We start from the raw sequence: 19636 nt of genomic DNA, 5'->3' as shown, positions 1-19636 counted from the left end.
CCCCAAAAAATTTAAAGGAAAAAAACCTGGATTTACATTTCCAAAATAGAAGATAAAAAACAAATAAAATAAAACCTACATACAACAACAGTATCTTGTGTTGTGTAGGCTCCTATGATGTAAGTAATGGGCCCCGCCTGCTAGCCTGCTCCCTAAAATATCCCTGGTTTGCTCCTTTCTATATATAGGGTGCCTGTGAAGATAACCAGAGCTTACAGGGTTAACAGCTCGGGAAATGACGTCCTGTCTCTGGGGGGGGTGTTCGCATCTTTGTTATGTGAACGTTTTACTTTCTGTTTTGGCCAAGACAGGAGAAGCATCATGCCTTCGCTCTCTCCTGGCTGTTGTTGTTTTGCTGCTGTACAATAAACCCTTTGTAGAATAGAAGCAGATGTTGTACGAGAGTTTTACTGCATGGCTGAGATTCCTTCCACACAGGCACCGCTGCACAAGTTACTCTGCTAGATATTCTGCTGTAGCCGGGAGGAGCAGGTTGGCACAGTGGAAGCGGACTGGACGCCACAACAATCCCGCTGTTTGCAGCCGAAACGGATGCTCAATGGAACAGTGCCTACATTCTGCATGGACTGGTTGCATGGCAACATGCGCTTGAGATATCGATCAGGTCCATAAACGACCAGATAGCATATATTCAGCACGCAAAAACAGCAACAATTTGTTGTTGACATAGGACAGCTGGACATATAAAGGGCCCCATTATCTTCAGTAGGTTAGGGCCTCATCAAAATTAAATCTGGCCCTGGGTGTATGGCTTCATCAATGTCGGAACACCCCCTCCAACGCCACCTTTATAGCAGCCTCTTGGCAAATAGGAAGCACTGCTTGACTCCTCCCACCCCTAGGTGTCAGAACACCCCTAGGCTGTCATCTGGGGTCTCCTGGGCTTTGCACCCACCTGGCATAATTCAGAGTGGGCCTCTCCCCCCTGCAATGGCCTTTGATTCACACCTCAACTGTTGGGTAAGATTGGTTTGATTCCCCCTCTTTCCCTGTCACCAATGCAGATCTTCAGTCAGTACCCCTTGTTCCCTGTCAGGATGGGGACATTTTGCTGTCCCCTTCAGGTGCCAAAATGTCTTGGGCCAACCCTGTCCCCTTGTGTTGCGGATGCTAATAATTCACATTCAACAATGCACATTTGTTTAATCTTCTCAGGGAAGAAGGACTGGGTTTTGTGATACGTTTCAAATATGTGATTGATGCTTCGCTCCCAAAAGTGAGAGGCGCAGAGCAGGAAAGAGAAATGCTATTTCACAGGTCGGTTTCTTCTCGTGAAAACGCGTAAGATCAAAGTCTGGCTCAGATGCCTATGTCGACACCATTGCACTGGGGTGGATAACCTGTTCAGGTGTTGTGGGGCTCCAGGTCTCATCCTCCCCTGGCCTTTCTGGCTGGGGTGGGGTCGGGGAATGGGAGTTGAAGTCCAGGAAGAAGAGTTTGGATTTGATATCCCACTTTGTTGTGGCTTAGTCGTTTAGTTATGTCCGACTCTTCGTGACCCCATGGACCAGAACACGCCAGGCACTCCTGTCTTTCACTGCCTCCCACAGTTTGGTCAAACTCATGCTGGTAGCTTCGAGAACACTATCCAATCATCTCGTCCTCTGTTGTCCCCTTCTCCTTGTGCCCTCCATCTTTCCCAACATCAGTGTCTTTTCCAGGGAGTCTTCTCTTCTCATGAGGTGGCCAAAGTATTGGAGCCTCAGTTTCAGGATCTGTCCTTCCAGTGAGCACTCAGGGCTGATTTTCTTCAGAATGGATCGGTTTGATCTTCTTGCAGTCCATGGGACTCTCAAGAGTCTCCTCCAGCACCATAATTCAAAAGCATCAATTCTTCGGCGATCAGCCTTCTTTATGGTCCAGCTCTCACTTCCATACATCACTACTGGGAAAACAATACCTTTAACTATACGGACCTTTGTTGGCAAGGTGATGTCTCTCATTTTTAAGATGCTGTCTAGGTTTGTCACTACCCTAAGGAGTCTCAAAGTGGCTAACATTCTCCTTTCCCTTCCTCCCCCGCAACAAATATTCTGTGAGGTGAGTGAGGCTGAGAGACTTCAGAGAAGTGTGACTAGTCCAAGGTCACCCAGCAGCTGCATGTGGAGGAGCAGGGAATCGAACCCTGTTCACCAGATTATGAGTCCACCGCTCTTAACCACTACACCACACTGGCTCTCAACATCTGTTGAACCCCACAACACACCACACTACCAGTCTGAGATGGGAAAACTGGGAGAAGATTTGTATGTGTTGAGCTACCAGATTGAAGAACAATATTCATACTGCTATGTGCACCCCAGTTATGCTGCATTGCACTGAGTGAGACCATTGGCCATCTTGCTCAGTATTGTCTACACAGAGTGGCAGTGGTGTTGAAGCAAGAGTAGAGAAAATGCAGCTCAGTAGCTCAAATCATATATATGACTGGCACCCTTCTTTGGGAATTAGACCAATGTCCAGACTTTAACATTCAAAAACTTTACTTCCAGAAACTTATAGATGAATTAAAACATAATGAAGGCTGATCGCTAAAGAATTGATGCTTTTGAATTATGGTGCTGGAGGAGACTCTTGAGAGTCCCACGGACTGCAAGAAGATCAAACCTATCCATTCTGAAGGAAATCACCCCTGAGTGCTCACTGGAAGGACAGATCCTGAAGCTGAGACTCCAATATTTTTTTCACCTCATGAGAAGAGAAGACTCCCTGGAAAAGACCCTGGTGTTGGAAAAGATGGAGGGCACAAGGAGAAGGGGACAGCAGAGGATGAGATGGTTGGACAGTGTTCTTGAAGCTACCAGCATGAGTTTGACCAAACTGCGGGAGGCAGTGGAAGACAGGAGTGCCTGGCGTGCTCCGGTCCATGGGGTCACAAAGAGGCGGACACGACTAAACAACAATAACAATTTATAATCACATGCTTCTCCAAGCATGGGCTTACAGTCTGATCTTCCAGCTTCCCAACAACTGTATTTTCCCCTCTTTCCAGAGTTCAGCACTCGGTCTTGTATATGTCAGTTAGCCCATTTCTTGCAGCTCCTAGGAGAGATTTCCACTTTCCTCTTCTCCTGCAACTTTGGCCTCTTTCTTTCAAGCAGAGCACTCCAACACTCTATTCTACTTAGCAGTGTTCACAGTGGATTCTAAAACACTGCCCTCCTGCTTCACATAAAAACAGAGTCTCTCCTTCACTAGATACCTCCCATGTGACCAATGTTAGCCAATCACATGAGACCTACTAGAGACCTCTCTAGAATTCAGTTACCAAACCATCAAATTTAAACACATAGTAATGCATACAAGCATTTATTTTCCAGTTAATTAAATCATTATGCTTAACAAATGGCTCCCTGGAGTTTCAGATAGGACATGCCATAGATTGAACCAGGGACATTTTGCATGAAAGGTAGATTCCCTGACACTGAGCCATAGTCCTCCCCCAATTCTTCAAGTAATTCCAGGGATTCCAGTACTTACCTGAATTCAGTTTCCTTTGAAAGAAGCCAATAGAAGCTTGTGGCATTTTGCAATATTTGCATTTATCTACAAATATACAGGTTGAGCGTAGGTGGAGACTCGCAGCTGAATACTCCTACAAATGTTCCAAAATTTTCTCTCACAGAGGAAGATTTTGTAAAAAAATTTTTAGGAACTGTAGAATAGATTTTGGCACTACGCTAGTACCGTGTGTAGTCAGACCCTGGGAAAGAAGGAAATAAAAATATATTTTGCGTTGCTTAAAATATGGGCTTCAATGTGGTTCCAATAACCTCACAAATAACTTTCAGGAAATGAGAGCATCCTATTTCTCATTACATTAACAGTGCAAACCTATCTGTGTCTACTCAGGAGTAATCCCACGGAGTGTACTCTCAGGTGAATGTGTGTGAGATTGCAGCCTAAGACATTTGCTTACTTTAATCTGTTTCTTAGGCTAGCTGTCATGCTTTATCGTCCAGAAAACAAATGCTGATTTGGTTTTGATGGATTCAGTCCTTTTTATGATATCTCCAGGCTATTCTTTCTTTTTTTTAAGCAACCAAACTTCCAAAATAGGCATAAATAGCTCTTTCTCCCTTTTTTCCAGCAACAACAACGAAGTGCATGAATATGCATGCTGCTGATTACAATATTTTTAGTCAACTCTAAGACTTTTAACTGATTGCATACTTTTGTTCCAAAGGAACACTGTCAGCTACTGTTGATGCCTCTTGTTAGATGGAAAGCCACAGTTCTGCCAGGAAAGCCAAACTGGGACCGACAACTTCCTTTCTGCTCTTCCCTTCCCAGGAGAACCTCCACCTGTCAAATCCTGTTTGTCTGCATCAGAGGGACAGGTGAGACAGCAAGGTTGCCTCCACTGGCCTGGCTGGGACCTACCCAGTATTGTTTGACAATTCAGTTCCCAGAACTGTCCCCATCCACAGCCGTCCAACCTGGCTGCATCAGAGAGGACAGCTGAGAAAGTGATTGGACAGGGACTTCCTCCCATTTGGTTCCTGCACCTGGTCATTAAAGCATCCCACATTTTCTAAGTGCTGTACACAGATTAAAAGCCACTGTCTGCCGGCTCACATTGGAATAGACATGACATAAAAGGAAAAAGGAATGGGGAGGGAAGAAAGTTCATTGCACAATTTTGTAAAAGGGCAAAAGAGTATTGGGAAATAATTAATAATGAATTGAAAAAAAATGTTTAAAAGTACTTTCCCCAAAATGCCAGAGTCCTTTTTGTTGGGCCTAGTTCAGAGGGAAATTCCCAGGTATCGAAAAAGGTTATTTATGTATGCAACTACTGCGGCCTGTGTTTTCTTAGCCCCAAAATGGAAAACGAGTGAGGTCCCAACTAAAGAAGAATGGCAACTTAAGCTAGCAGAATACGCACAGCTTGCAGACTTAACATATAGAATTAGAGAACAAGAAAAACATACTTTTAGAGAAGAATGGAAAATGTTTAATGACTATATGGGGGGGGGAATTGGGTACACTTGAAAATGTTGGCAGCATTGAGATAAATTCAACAGTGTAAATAAGTTTTGACGGATGTAATATGGAATACTGAATGGTTTAGTTTATGTAAAATATGCAGGGATTTATGATATGCAAAATGAACCATGGAAAGAGAAGAAGGGAAGTCATCGATATTTTAAGGTTGTTTAAATGAAAATTCTAAAATGCAAAATAGAAAAACTTAATATTTTTTTTTAAAAAAAGAAAGTTCATTGTGCAATGATTTGACATAATTGTTTAGCTTTTATCTTTTTATCTTAGTTTCTCCAAGGAGCTAAAGGCAGTGTAGACGTTCTCCTTCCCTTTGATCTTCACAGTACTCCTTTGAATTAGACTAACTCAGTACTTGAATTGCTGCATTGGGGAGTCAGGTAATGCCTACTGGACGGCTACTGCCACATCCACAACCTTCCAGGACCTGGTGGGTGGAGCCGCAGGCAAAGGTGGGTGGAGCAACAGCTGTGGCTATATTCCAGCCACACTTAAATTGGTGGTTGCTCTGCACTATCACTTCAACGTGCAACTTTTCATTCTCTACCTTGTTGAGTAAGAGGCAGTATCACAGGCAGTTCAAGAAGGTGTTCCCCACCCCACCACAGGCAAAAAACACCTGAGGATGCTGGGGAACTGGGTGGACAAGGGATGTGGCTTGGGGGGAAGGTTTATGGCCTAGGAAGAGTTCCCCAGGGAGAGAGGCCTCTGCTAGTGCAGCATCAAGTGACATAAACAAACAGTTGTCCTACACTTAGTATACCCCTGTTGTACCACTTCCATTTTTGACCAGTTCAAACCTTTGGTTATCTTTTTTCCATGGCCTTAGAGCTTTTGCTCTACCTTGGTCTGAGGAAACAGTGTTGACTCTTGCAACCTTCAGGTGTGGCTTTGTCTCTCCTGTGGACAAACCTTGTACCTCACTGAAGACCTCAGTGTCTGAAACCTGGTTTGAGCTGCTAGCCACAGCTATACATGCAACAGCTGCCACATGTTGGAAACACGCCCGGGAGGGCCGCCAACTTCCCAAGACTCCGGGGCCGTCTCCTGGGTGGTCCTCCCTGGCTGTAAATCTCCCTCAGTCCAGAGAGACCAGTAATAAGTGACCCCTCCCTCCTGAGAGGAGCACGCTCGTCTTCTGGCATATCATAGCAGAAGAAAGCGTCAATCGTAGTTCTAAAACTACTTTATTTACAGTCTATATACACAGAGAATCCATCAGCACATCTGTGCTCCTTGAGCACCAGTACAGAACAGCAACACTTTCAGAAGTGAAACTAATTTCCAACAGTACTCCAACAGTACAGTGGTACCTTGGGTTACATACGCTTCAGGTTACAGACTCCGCTAACCCAGAAATAGTACCTCGGGTTAAGAACTTTGCTTCAGGATGAGAACAGAGGGACTTCCGGGTTAGCGCCTCCGGCAATGGCGGAATTCCTCTGATCAGGAGGATCTGCTCCGTGGAAATCAGGGTCTGGCCGCCACGGCGAAGGCAGACACCCACTAAAAACCACAGGCGGGAGAAGCCTGTGGACCTGGGATTCGGCTGGCACCTTTTGCGCCTCCCCTACTCACGTGGAAACCCAGTTTCGGGGATCCGGAGCGACGTGGGGTGAGTGGCGTGGTGCTTCGAATTGACTGCTTCTTTCACGGAGTGAAGCCGCATTGCTGTTTCCGGAGAGCGCTGACTTTTTCCTGTGGACAATTGGACTTTAAACAACTACCCGTGAGTAGAACAGAAAATTGGATCTTTAAACATTTTAATTTGGCACCGAAACGGGAAGGTTTCAAACAGGAAGCCCGCCTTCCTCTTTTGTAAATAGATTGAAGGAAAGATGCTGCAAGCTAAAGTCTTGGAAAGCCTTTTGTAAAGGATTAAATTTCCATCGGTTAAAATCATTAAACCCCCCTTTGAAGCAGGGGAAGAGGGGGGAAATTGTGGACCTAGTCACCCTGCAGGAGAGAGTGATGAAAATCAAATTACCACCGCTCTGAACCTGGAAACGGGCTGCCAGGAAGATTGACGTCTTGGGAGAGTTCATTGACTGTGAACAGAACGTATGTTGACAGCTAGCTAAATAAGAGAAATATATTGTTTCCATTGTCCTCTTCTGCATTTAAAAAGGAGGAAAAGTAACTGAAAATTGAAACTAATTTTATTGCTTAAACTGTGCTTGAAAGGATTGATACAAGTGGAGACTGTTTCCCTCTAGAGGGAGCTTTTGAAATTGTTACAAGAGTGGAGCTGGGGAATCTCCAGCTGCAAGATAAGAAACTGTGAGGATCAGAGATTGACCTTGGACCACTTAAGAATGTCGACAGAAGAAGCCTTAGTGACTGCATTTTGTAAGATAAGCTATTCACTGGAACAGCTCCACAAGAAGATGGATGTTATGACTACTAAAATTGATAACTTGGGACAAAAAGTGAACATCAATATAGAAATTATTCAGGATTCGACACAGGAATCTACTTTGACAGGACAAATTGGGGAGAAGATGAAGGAGAAAGTTGTTGTTGTTGAACCTAAAGTAATACAAGTGGGGGCCCCAGCCTTACAGAGGCAAATTGAGGACTATAAGTCGAGGCCTTTTATGATTGAATATAGAAAAAGTCAGATTTTGAGGATCGGAGCCCTGCTTGAACTGGAGAAGGAAAGTTGGATAGATCCTTTAACGCAGGGATTTACTGACCGTTGGGACCTGGATTTGGGTCAGGAGGTGATTGGAGTTGTGGGGGCCTTTGGATTTAGAGGAATTTTGAAACATGCCCTGAAATATTATATGGACCTTAGTTTTAACTATGGAAAGTTGGCTGTCCTGTCGAGAACGAATAAAAGCATTGCTAGGTTGGAGTCTCCTCGAGATCTGCTTTTCAGCATCAAAGAATATGAAGAAGACCAGCAGAAGGGACTTGGAAAAGAGTTAAGAGCCTCGGACAGAAGATCTCCAGGTTGATGAACTATATGGAATTGACGGAAAGGACTGGCAGAATCCGAGACCAGGGAGAAGAGATGGTGGAAGAAGATTGGAAAAGTTTAAAGTTTATATATAGAAATACTGTAAAATTAATGAGGGTTAGAAAAATGTTGGAATGAAATTTTACGGCTTTAGTAGAAATGTTATAAGGAGTTAAGCATAAATAAGTACTTTAGCATTAATGGAAAATAAGGTTAAAAATATGTTAAGATATTTATATGACAAAAAATAGAGAAAGATGGAAAGGAATTGCTGAAACAATTAACAGAAGTGGAATACAAAAAGGGAGGTGAGAGGAGGTTGATGAAACAAGGGAATGAAAGATAGAATATTGAAATGGCATGATGTATGTTTTTAAATTGTTGTTGTTTTGCTTTGTTTAGTTTAATGTGTTAAGGTAGCGTTTTGTATTGTTTATATATTGTATTCTATTGTTATCTTTTCTCCCTTTTGTTTTTGTTTTTTTCTTGTCTTTTTTCTTGTAAGTTTTAAAAGTAATAAATATTATATTTTTTTTTTAAAAAAGAGAACAGAAATCGTGCAGCGGCAGCGGGAGGCCCCATTAGCTAAAGTGGTGCTTCAGGTTAAGAACAGTTTCAGGTTAAGAACGGACCTCCGGAACGAATTAAGTACTTAACCTGAGGTACCACTGTACTCAGACTTCCTGTCTCATGCTCTCTCACTCACATGATGTACACAAAACATAATGCTACTGTTGGAGCAGCATGGATGGATAAAAACCCTAACAGCCTCATGGTTGTGTTCAGCTCTATGACTGGACTCCATCTTCTCCTAGGAACCAATGAGCCTGCTGGATCAGGCCAATGGCACATCGAATCCAGCATCCTCTTTTCACAGTGGCTGACCAGATTCCCTTGGGAAACCTGCAAGCAGGACCTGATCACAAGAGCCCTCTCTCTTCCTGGGGTTACTAGCAACTGGTATTCAGAAGCATCATTGCTTCTGACTGTGAAGGCAGAACAAAACCATTATGGCTAGTAGCCATTGATAAGTCCTCTTCTCCATGAATTTTTCTAATCCTCTTTTAAAGCCTATTTTGTTCAGGGCCAAGGGTGGCAGTGTCAGGAGCTCATCCTACACTCGAGTAGGACCCTGGCAGAGATACATGCCCGACTGGCATGTCCCCCCCCCCGGTCAATTGTTCGGGAGCTTCACAAGCTTTCTTCAGCCCGAACATCACAGCGACCGATGCCAACAGACATCAGCACACTTAGGGATCCGCAGTCTTGTGTAACAGACCTCAGCAACTCAGCATTTTGGCTAATCTACTTTATTTACATATAAACACACGCAGAGCACTGCAACATGGCTCCCTCTCTCTCTAGCATCAGACGGCAAAGAGAAAGAACAGAGGACAATAGTCCCACTTCACGGAACACAGTAACACAAACATCTTGTCTCCGTCACTTCCCACTCTGTGGAGTCAAACATATACCGTCATGTGATAGACAAAAATCCCATGACTGCAATCACGGCGCAGCAATTCTAACAGGCAGCCACTGTTAGGCCCACACAGAGTAGAATCATGACATTCTAGAGTTGGATAATAATTTCAACTCACCATCATTTCAATGAGTCCCTACTCTAGAATAATGCATCAAAACATTTGCCAGCTCCTAGTTCTGCATTCAGAGCTCCTAATGCATGAATCATTCCTAGCTATAGCCATTCTATCAGGTTTCAGAACAAAGAAGCAAAGTTATTCTTTGGAGGGTACCAAGGGCCATCTAGTCCAACCCCCTGCAATGCAGGGATCTCAACACATGGTCCCTCATCCAGTTTGAAACCATACCGGGTGCTGCTTAGCTTTGGAAATGTGCTAGCATTTTGTTGCTGTGCCGCTACAGTAAACATGTTGGAATGAATGGATCCAAGTTAGTCATATCCATGCATTTTAACAGGTCTGATTTGAACAGGGCAAACACTGCATGCAAACTCAAATATGGATATTTCTCTGTGGTTGTTTGGCAGCCTTTCTGCAGACCAAATGAATGGAGCTCGCAGACCGCATTTTGACAACCTCCGCTCTAAATAATTGCAGCTGCTTCAGGCAAAGCAGACCACAGAGGAAGTAGAAGAGCAGAGGGCTAGGGGTTCAGGGGCTTGAATGAATCCTGAGAGGATGCAATCCATTCCATCCGCGTTGCTCCAGCGGTTGGTTTTCCCTGGTCTTCCATGAGATTGTTCTTGCCGGCTGGCAGAGGGCGGCTGCTTTGACTGACACAAAGCAATTTGGGCCTTGAGGAAAAGGACATGGGGGGAAATTAAATGAAGATGACAAGCTGGAAGTTTGAATTAGCAAGGTATACACACACGGGGTGCTTTGTAAGCCTAATTAGAGATAATTGGAAATACTCAGAAGCAATCCATCAAAGCCCCGCAGAAAGCCAGAGACCACTCACAGGTGCCTTCGGGAGAGTCAGTCCTGGAAACAATGGTTTGAGAACAATAATTGTTGTTTTCTCAAAGCATTCCTCCTCTCCCTCCTGTGCCAGGCACACAATGCTATTTCTGCTATTTCTGGCATTTTGCAGACCCATTCAGAATCTAAACAGAAGGCAAATAAGCTTCCAGGGGTGTGAAGTATCTGACTGACAAATTGGTAAATAGTGGATGTGTTCAGCTTCTTATTCCTGACCCCCCAATTCTCTCATTTGTTTTTGGATTGGGTCCTACGTCACCACTGATTCCTCTTCAAAGAATCATAGAACTGTCGAGTTGAAAGAGACCCCAAGTGACATCTATTCCAACCATAGTTGTTTGAAAATTAAGTCAGCAGAGTTTATGGTCCCTGTCTAAGTCAAAGAATCAAAGAATCATATAATTGTGGAGTTTGTAATGATTCTGAGGATCATCTAGTCCAACCCCCTGCAATGCAGGAATATGTAGCTGTCCCATACAAGGATTGAACCTGCAACCTTGGCAATATCATCTTCATGCTGTAACCAACAGAGCTAAAATGTGAGCTACGAACAGTGAAATACTCAAAACAAGGCTTATGAGAAATGAACAACAACAACAACTTTTGAAGGGTGCATTCAGAAATTCAGGTCTGGAACATTTCCCAGTGGTTGGTTTCTGAATGGAGATATCTGCCTGGAAGCCACAATGCCTGGCATATAAGCTATGCTCCTAACTTCTGATATAGGTGGCTGAGCAGTGATGATTAATTACTGACTGAAATGCACTTTGCACATGCACAGATGCCCATTCATTTTCTTTACTCCATGATAAGGCATTTTTCAGGAGGAGCCAGAATCCCACTAAAGCCCTACAGAAGACAACTTTCTTATTCTTATTCTTTTATTCTTATTCTTATTCTTTGCTGTTTACAGTCCTTCTACCCTATGCCAGAAATTCCTGACTGCTGACTCTGCAGTGAGGTTTACTGGGCCAAACTGCAGTGATTTAAGCGTACAACCTCATTCTGAGTCCTGGCTGTTGCTCCACCATAATCAACAACTGTCGAGCAAGTAGTCTTAGTGGGAAACAAGCGGCAGGCTGCCATATTGATTATATTACTTGCGGCCTGGGAGCTGGGGAAGGGAGAGGGGGAAAGAAATCGGCTAAGTGCTAATTTCAGATATAAGTCTTTACAGTCTGGCTGAAGCTCCTGCTCAGTTGATGGAGGGAAAGCCAAGATGTAAAAGATCCCTGGTGTTTCGTTCTCCTCTTTTGCTTCTGTAGAAATAGGCAGAGCCAGAGGCTGTACCTTACAGGTGGTCCTCCTTGTTTTATATGCTCTTCAGTTTGCGAAGAGGTGAAATGTCCTGCGCTCGAGGATAAATCTGCTTCCTTGAAGGCCACATTTTCCAATGACAAGTCAGGCATGCCTTGAGAGAGTTCCTACTCCCCCTTTAACATATGGGGAGGGGGAAACAAGGACACTTTTGCAACACCCTGAAGGCCATTGCCTAGGGTCTTCCTCCATAATTAGGCATTGCTCAGGGTTCTTCTTCACATGCACACTGCAGAAAGCCTTAATTTATCTTGCAACAATCTGCATTTAGATCAACACAGGACAAAGAGCTTGACCATTGTCCTACTACAAGAAGAAGAAGAGGAGGAGGAGGAGGAGTTTGGATTTGATACCCCACTTTATCACTACCCGAATGAGTCTCAAAGCAGCTAACAATCTCCTTTCCCTTCCTCCCCCCCAACAAACACTCTGTGAAGTGAGTGAGGCTGAGAGATTTCAGAGAAGTGTGACTAGTCCAAGGTCACCCAGCAGCTGCATGTGGAGGAGCGGAGATGCGAACCCAGTTCACCAGATTACAGTGGTTCCTTGGGTTAAGTACTTAATTCATTCTGGAGGTCCGTTCTTAACCTGAAACTGTTCTTAACCTGAAGCACCACTTTAGCTAATGGGGCCTCCTGCTGCTGCCACGCCGCCGGAGCATGATTTCTGTTCTCATCCTGAAACAAAGTTCTTAACGTACTATTTCTCGGTTAGCGGAGTCTGTAACCTGAAGCGTATGTAACCTGAAGTGTATGTAACCCGAGGTACCACTGTACAAGTCCACCGCTCTTAACCACTACACCACACAGGAGCCAACATGTCCCTGGGCACTGAGTGTGAAACTGTAGATTATCTGGTCCATGTTCACACACCCATGGAGACATGATGCAGATAGTTCCCCCTCTTCCTCCAGAAATCTAGCTTCTGAAGAGCCAGGGGAAAGGAGCTTGAAACCCAAGGAATGGCAAATCACAGCAGCTCGCAGTAGACCAGCAGTTTGTCCCACCAACCTAAGTCTGCCCTCAACCAGCCCCCATCTGCCAACCTTCTTGCATCCAGGGGGTGACACTGTCTGTCTCCTCCCTTTGGTCTTGGTGTTGCCCCTTGTAGAACACACCAGGGTGGAGGAGGACATTAGAATTGGTTATTTTTTTATTTCTTTATTTGCATTTCTTTCTTTATTGCACATCCTCCTCAAAGGAGCTCAGGGTGGCACACACGATTCTCCCCTTCCTCATTTAATCTGTACAACTACAGGTGGGTTAGACTGAGATGCAGGGATTGGCTGTGAGCTTCATGGGGATTCGAACCCTGGTCTCCCAGGTCCTAGTCCAACACTCTGAACACTACACCACATTGGTTCTGCCTGCTAATTGGTTGTAGCTCTACTTACTCCTGTCCTCCTTGCCTTCCCAGTGGGCACCATCCACCATTGCGTAATGGTTCTGGCATCTCCAGCTTATAGACTCAGTTCTTCCAGACTTCCTGGCATGCCAAGCGCTGCACCCAAACCAGTGATCCTTGGCTTAAGCAGGGTGAAATAATGAGAGGAAACGAAGAGAAAGTTGGGGGGAAGAATGGCACATTAAAATTTAAAGATGAGGACCTTCAAAGAGGTGCGAATAACAAGTAGGAGCCAATGAAAAGACTCCAAAAAAAGAGAGAGAAGCCTGATCAAAAGGATGAGAGGGAAAAATTAATTTGGCTGCGGTTTTCTGATTTGATTGAAGAGCAGGGAGGTAAGAGGCAGCTGATGGGAGATTATGGTAATCGAGGTGAGAAATGGGAAGAGAATCGGAGAGCTGAACATCATAAGAAAAGCCAATGGCTCATCCTGAATACTTTCCACTCATCAGTTTCCTGCAACTGTTTTTTCAGAAGCATCACTGCCTCTGACCGTGGAGGCATATCATAGCCATCATGCTTAGTAGCCAACGAGAGCCTCACCACCCATGAATTTGTCTAATCATCTGTTAAAGCTATTCAGGTTGGTGGCCATCATGTGGCAGTGAGTTCCATAGTCAACGATCCACTGCACAAAGAAACACTTCCTCTGTGATGTCCCGAATCTTTCAACATCCAGCCATTCATAAGTTAGGAGAGAGGGAGAAAAACTTTACCTACTTTGACATGCGGAATTTTACAACAGACCCTCCAAGTGCCCCTATTTTCCAGGGACAGTCCTGGTTTCTGACTAGGTCCTGGAATGTTCCGCTTTTCCTTAGGACGTCCCTATTTTCATCAGAGAAATGTTGGCGGGTACGGAGTTATGCGCCCCTGAACCCAGGAGATAAGTAGCTATGGAACCTTTAGAAGACATCTGAAGGCAGCCCTGTATAGGGAGGTTCTTTAATTTTTAATGTTTTATTATGTTTTTATATATGTTGGAAGCCACCCAGAGTGGCTGGGGCAAACCCATCAGATGGGCAGGGTAGTAGTAGTAGTACAACAACAACAACAACAACAACAACAACAACAACAACAACAACAATAGAACATCCCTATTTTTATTGGAGAAATCTGAATGAATAGACTTTATTTGCGTAGCCGACAGGCCATAGCATCAAAGGACAAACACCGACAAAAATACATTACGAGAATGTATGGAGAAATCTTGGAGGGTATGTTTTAAATTTCTATCATGTTGCTTCTTACTCAATGTTTCTCCCAATCTCCTCCTCCTTCTTCTTCTTTGGCGATCACTTGTAGCCAAGTAAGATTGTCTTCCATAAATATGGTCTTAACAATAAGTGACTGTGGAGGCCAGTTTTGGATCCACACACCCTTCCACAGTGGGACATTGGTTTCCGGGTGGGAGTTGATCACAGTGTGGATTTGCCAAGCGTGCCTTCCTCTTAGCATGCTTCTCCCTTGCGTCCTGAGTTCGAGTGTCTTCAAAGCCCATGACACCTTTGCTAAAGACTGTCCTCCAATTGGAGCACTTGTAGGCCAGTGTTTCCCAATTGTCTGTGTTTATACTACTTTTTTTTTTTTTAGATTTGCCTTGAGACAGTCTTTAAACCTCTTTTGTTGACCACCAGCATTACACTTTCCAAGTTTGGAATAGAGTAGTTGCTTTGGAAGACGATAATGATGGTGAAAGAAGAACAAATAACAGCAGCAGCCATGTTCATAGAATTGTAGAGTTGGAAGGGACTCCTAGGGTGATCTAGTCCAGGGGTCAGCAAGGTTTATCTTGCTTGGGCCGGATCGATCCTGAGGAGATCCCTCTGTGGGCTGGATTGTGTGTGTGTGCATGTGTGTGCCCCTGTGATTTTCGGTGTCTGCATCTGCGCAGAAGAGATTTTCGGTGCCTGCGCACGCACAGATGAGATTTTTGGTGCCATGGAAGCGAGTCCCTGCACAGCGCTGTGCCGGTTTAGCACAGCGCTAGAGCAGGTGGCTCTAGTCAAATGGCATCCGCGGGCTGCTTCCGGCCCATGGGCCTTAGGTTGCTGATCCCTGATCTAGTCCAACCCCTGCAATGCTGGAATATCTCTGTCCCATACAAGGATTGAACCTGCAACCTTGGCGTTATCAGCACCATGCTCTAACCAACTCAGCTATCTAGCTCAGTAGGCAGTTGGGGGGGGGACATTCAGGAAAGGCGCTTGACTCTCCCTAACCTCGGCCCATCAGCCTGCTCTCTAATTGCTTCTGTGCTGACAGCAGTCCTACCAGGATACCCTAGTGCTGACTGTGCATAACTGAGCATGAGAATTCTTTTGTCTGTAATTGCCTGTAAATGGCAAATTTGCTCCCACATTTCATGCATGACAAGCCCGAGGTGGATTATTTGTTTTGGTTTTTTTGCATCCGGTAGCCTCAGAACAGACTCTTCACGAGTGCGCCGGCTTTTCAACACAGCAGTAAAAGTTCATCCTTCGACGTTCTTTCATCCTCAGTTCTCCAACCTTGCAAGCACCTTTGCCAGACTCTAGGGTGACTGAAAACAAGCCCTGGCTCTAAGATATGTTTCATGCCTTTTGGAGGGGAAAAAAAGAAGCCTTAACATTCTTTCAAACCTGGGCCCGTTGAGCTGTTTAGGATGCACTTCCAATCATGAGAATACAGGTCTTGCTGTTTACAGACGAAATGCGGAGATAATGATGATGTGAGATGAAAGCGAGTCTGAAGAGCTAGGCTGCTCAGTATGCTCTTAGTTTCTCAGCCTCCAGTGTTAAAAATCTTGCTCTGATGATATGAAATGGTCTTTGTAATGCAGACACCGAGCAAAACTTTGTTTACTCTTTCTCTGATTCCACTTACAAAGAGCTTATTTCTACAGGTTCTTCTCACTCAAACATGTCCCCCCCCCCGAGTTTTGGGGTGGTAGTGCTCAGGAGATTGTTCCATCAATGGAAACATTTCTGTTTGCCCAATGGAACAATTCCACCCTCTTTCCTCCCTTGTGCTGTTCCGAGGGTATTCCCAACCAGAGTGGATTTGGAGAAGGTGAGATGGGGTGTGTGTGGGGGGGGAATCAGGGGGGAAATCAACTGCATTAGCAGGAGTCCCGGTGCTGGCTTCTGCGAGTGGCGCTTGTTGGCATCCATCAGTCTTGAGAGACAATGGAGTGTGCCTCCGGGGGTGAAGTCAAACCACTGTGTTAGCAACACTGGTGACCTCCCGGGGGTGACCTTCCACAAGCCTGGGCAGTGTATATGGAGGTCCTGAGCTGCCCAGATGACAAGACCCCCACCACCCAGCCTCGCTGGTGTGGTCCAAAGGAAAGTAGGTGATGTGGTCTGCAGAAGTCATCTGGCGATAGGATTGGTGCACCGGTCAATTTCAGTTTCCCTCAGTTTCTCATTTTTCCCCAATCAGAAATTCAGTTCTCCACTTATCCAGATCAGTGTGTGTGTGTTTCAGTGTCCTCAGGAGAATTCACCAGCTTTTTAATGTGAATTTCTCCTAATACGTACATTTTTGTATGCCAACCATAGACCTTTTTTGTAAAGCAATTATCCCCAGTATAATGTGTACTCTGCGTATTATTTTTCACCATGCACAGTTTAGCTTAGGAAATGCATGTTACGTGGAGAACTGCACTTGAAATTTCAGAGAAATACAAATTTCAAAGGAGGGCTGGTTTTTATTTTAGTTCCCATATTGCGTTGGAAAATGGGAATTAGGTCAGTTCACCTTTAAATGTGAACTGGCCTGAATTTATCCTCCAGCTGTAACTGGGATGTCCAAGGCTGAACCTGTCATCCAAATGAAACGGGTACAGAAAGCATTTCAGATCTGCTCCTAGTTCTTTATTGCTATGGCTCAAGGTCAAAGTATCTGGCTTCTGTTCCTTTCCTATCAGCAGCCACATTTGACTCAACCATACCTTGCTTTTTGACTTCTGGTAGAGAAGCAGGTGCTGGAGGAGACTCTTGAGAGTCCCATGGACTGCAAGAAGATCAAACCTATCCATTCTGAAGGAAATCAGCCCTGAGTGCTCTCTGGAAGGACAGATCCTGAAGCTGAGACTCCAGTACTTCTCTTCATGAGAAGAGAAGACTCCCTGGAAAAGACCCTGATGTTGGGAAAGATGGAGGGCAGAAGGAGAAGGGGACGACAGAGGACAAGATGGTTGGACAGTGTTCTCGAAGCTACCAGCATGAGTTTGACCAAACTGCGGGAGACAGTGGAAGACAGGAGTGCCTGGTGTGCTCTGGTCCATGGGGTCACGAAGAGTCAGACACGACTAAATGACTAAACAACAACAGTTTACATTTAGTGCAAGCTTACCTGTTTTGCTTTTCCTGAACTAACACATGAACCAAAACCCAGCCATCCTCCAAAATCCACCCTTCTCTGAATTTTGCGATGAAGTTCTCCAGTCAAAATACATGTGCAAGAAAGCAAAAAAGTGAACTGGGAAAATGTGGATGTTTCTGAAAAGTATATACGGAAATACATTACATTAGGAAAAACTGTTTCAATTTTTTTTTTTAGGATAAATGCACACATTTTGATGTGGACTATTTTATTTGTGAAGCTTGCAAACTGATGTGGAAATAGAGCGGACTGAGCTTACAAGTGGAAAAATGAGAAACCAAAGGAAACCAAAACTTCCAGATCCACCCATTCCTAGTTTCCTGGCAGAAAGATTGAGCTTGTCAGACTTCTTCCTGCTCAGACAATGTCTGCTCTGCCGAATGATCTCCCTCGCCCCTTCCCAGTAGCTGACAGTTTGCCTCCGGGAATATCATTTCATGGTACCAAGCAATTTACACCCTGCCGCAATGATCAGGATATTAAAATCACATCATTTTTGGTACTGAGTATGATTGGATTTTTAATAAGTGACTGCCCTGGCTTTGCAATACATAAATATGTTCAATGAAGGTTCATCCAAACCAAATATTGAATCCCTCGAGGCTGCATAAGAACCACTTTCATGTTCTCTTCCAGGGAATAATCCAGTGAAAGGATGTATCGGCAAAGAGGCACAAGTGACAACTAACTTTTAAGCAAATATCAGGTTTAATTAACAAACAGCCACATGCTTTGTGTAAATGGGGAAAATAAGGAATATATATTTTTAGGAAAGATGCAGTAAGCCCAGATTGTCAGCTGGGACTGTCAGTGGTGGGAACCTGGCAGAAGGTCTTCGGTTCAACTCCTAGTTTCTCCAGGTGAGGTTGGGAGGCAGGGGCATAGGAAGGGGTGTGTGGGGTGTGTGGCCCCCTCCTGGTGTCATCTTTGAGGGGGGTGACAAAATGGCACACTGCGGGGGGCAGCTGCTCACGGCCCCCCTGGGTGGATCATAGTGATGCCCCCATGTGTGGATCGCCGTGGTGCCCCCATGCGATGCCCCTGAGAGTGGCTTGCTCTGCTGCCCCAGGTGCCAGAGCAGCTAGCTATGCCACTTTGGGGAGGAACCATAGTCTGGAACCCTGGATATCCTCTGCCAGTCAGTGCAAGCAATATGGCCCTGGATCAGCCTTTCTCAACCTGTGGGTCCCCAGATGTTGTTGAACTACAACTCCCATCACCCCTAGCTAGCAAGGCCAGAGCTCAGGGATGATGGGAGTTGTAGTCCAACAACATCTGGGGACCCACAGGTTGAGAACCGCTGCCCTAGATGATCTGACTCAGCATAAGCCATCTTCTTCTGTCCCTATGGGACCACAAATCAGCAACACTGATAGTTCACATTAGCCTACACGTATATAAACCGCTTCATGGCGCGTGCCCATCAGAGTGATGTACATTATAAATAATAATAATAATAATAATAATAATAATTTATTATTTATACCCCGCCCATCTGGCTGGGCCTCCCCAGCCACTCTGGGCGGCTTCCATAAAAACCAAAAATACAGTAAAATATCACACGCTAAAAACTTCCCTGAACAGGGCTGCCTTAAGATGTCTTCTGAATGTCAGGTAGTTGTTTATCTCTTTGACATCTGCTGGAAGGGCATTCCACAGGGCGGGCGCCACTACCGAGAAGGCCCTCTGCCTGGTTCCCTGTAGCTTTGCTTCTCGCAATGAGGGAACCGCCAGAAGGCCCTCAGCGCTGGACCTCAGCGTCCGGGCAGAATGATGGGGGTGGAGACGCTCCTTCAGGTATACTGGACCGAGGCCGTTTAGGGCTTTAAAGGTCAGCACCAACACTTTGAATTGTGCTCGGAAACGTACTGGGAGCCAATGTAGGTCTTTCAAGACCGGTGTTATATGGTCTTGGCGGCCGCCCCCAGTCACCAGTCTAGCTGCTGCATTCTGGATTAATTGTAGTTTCCGAGTCACCTTCAAAGGTAGCCCCACGTAGAGCGCATTGCAGTAATCCAAGCGGGAGATAACCAGAGCATGCACCACTCTGGCGAGACAGTCCGCAGGCAGATAGGGTCTCAGCCTACGTACCAGATGG

The sequence above is a fragment of the Podarcis raffonei genome, chromosome 6 (assembly GCF_027172205.1).
Source record: "Podarcis raffonei isolate rPodRaf1 chromosome 6, rPodRaf1.pri, whole genome shotgun sequence".
Taxonomy (NCBI): Eukaryota; Metazoa; Chordata; class Lepidosauria; order Squamata; family Lacertidae; genus Podarcis; species Podarcis raffonei.
The sequence above is the reverse complement of the archived record's forward strand: the minus strand, read 5'-3'. Positions refer to the sequence as shown.